Below are 2,198 nucleotides of genomic sequence, written 5' to 3'. Positions count from 1 at the left end.
ATTTTTAATTATAATTTAGTCCTTTCTAGTATAAAAAATATTAGAATTAACTGAATAGAGAAAATCTAGAAGACCAGCACTTTTATTAAAATTTGGCCAGCACTTAACTAACGAAAGAAAAGTGAGTAATCCTACACCATTGGATGAAATCTCATACTATTAAAAATACCAATGATGGCTAATTGATAGATACAAATCACAAAATTTGTTGGCCCCTAACACTCCTCAACTGAATATTTTTTTACAAATTAAAGGTATTCATAAATAAAAGCGTAGCTAAATCTTTGACAGCATGTATTTAAGAGAAATATTCGGTTAATTTTAACGTTTTTGATATAAAAAGAATCTAATTACAAAATTAAAAACAGTATAGGAATCCAATAAAAAAAACAGAGGGACTTAATTAAAAATTTGATAAAATTATAAAGACCAACAAAGTAATTAAACCTTATTACTATTGCCTTAATTACTTCATGTGGAAGTAAACTATAACTCAGCCAGAACTTAGAAGAAAGAGAACAATTTGTTTGCATTATCAAGTTATTCAAAGCATGCACATTGTTATTGAACATATTGAATTACTCAAGAAGGATATAACCACACTTGCATTTCCAATTTTATAATTCATAAAGGATTTGCCACAAGTATTCCTTGCTAAATGGATGCACCTTTTGATCATGTTTCTGCAGTGCTATGGTTTTAGTTAGTTTGCAAAGTGAATTAGTTATGCAGATAGATAATTAAGTAAGGTGAATTCTATAGTGTCTATTATTTGGTGTTCAATTTTTGTCTAACTTGTTTTTTATAATAAATTTTAAATATTAAAAAATTATTTATTTTTATATTTTTTAATTTAAATATTAATTTTTATCTTCTTTTAGTAAGTTAGACAAATATAAATAGGCACTATAGAATGCACCTATTTTAATATTGACTTCAGTTAGGTTCAGAAATATTTGTGACATTAATTTAATTCCTAAAAAAAGATATACATGTGAATAAGTCTCTCTCTTAAAAAATACGTGTAACATCAATTTAGTCATTTATTTTCTGTAAATCCATAAATTTGTGTGATCTTGCATGTACAAAACCAAATTAAAATGAGGTCATATGCATATTTCAAGGATTATAATACACAATATTACATTAATATGATTGAATAACACAATGAGTTAAAAAATAAAAAAATGGATAGGTAAAAGAGATACTACATAATTTATTTGTATTTGAATAATTTTATGAGTTCAAAAATCATACATGTTTAACACCTATAGATAATAATAGAAAAAAAAAACACTTATATAAACCACAAACATTAAAAACACCAATAAATTTTGAACGCTTACATCTCATTTTTCTCAAAATGCTATAAATATTATATAATTACATGATATTAAATTTAATGTTAATTTATATAATTATATGAATTATTATATTTAGGTGTTCCAAATGCATTGTCTGTGCGAATCACGGAAAATACTTAATATATCTTGCTTAATCTTACATCTATATAAACACTTGGAACATAGAAAGCATTTAAATATATCTAGCAAAAATAAAAAATCTTATAACACTTTTAATCAAAATGAGAATAACTAACTGTCGAGATCAAGCGCCATTTAGAGTCGTCTACATTGTTGCATCTTCATGTGCTTGATAAATCAAGTAGTAGTAGCAGAATATAAAGCAAAAAATTTTATATCATAATCATAATTAACAATTTATTAGAATAGGTATCTTTTGTTTTCTGCCAATGGTGTCGATGCAGAACATATCTACATCTCCTTCTTTAAGGAGCTTTTAAGAGATATATTAACGTCCTATGTGCTTAACTTGAATACTCATCAACTCACTTTAACATCATAATATAGATCGTAAAAAACATAGTAAAAAAATCTGACATACTATAAGGAGAAAAATTTATGTTGCTATTAGATTTGTTAAATGAGTAAGTTTTATATTAATTAACCTGTTATGAAGAGCTTCAGCACCCTTATTATTTGACAATGTATTGACAAATTCCTACATGAATTTTATTATATTACTGGGATTAACCTCCTCAGTGTTTGAAACATATGATGGACCCACATCTTGATTCTCTTTTCCTTTTTCTTTCTTTTTGTATTTTGACTCGTATAGCTCCATTTTCTTGTCTCTCCAAAAGGCCAAAGTTCAACTCTTCCTCTTTATATTCTCAA

This window comes from Arachis ipaensis, chromosome B07 (assembly GCF_000816755.2).
Source record: "Arachis ipaensis cultivar K30076 chromosome B07, Araip1.1, whole genome shotgun sequence".
NCBI lineage: Eukaryota > Viridiplantae > Streptophyta > Magnoliopsida > Fabales > Fabaceae > Arachis > Arachis ipaensis.
This window is presented reverse-complemented; position numbering follows the sequence as displayed.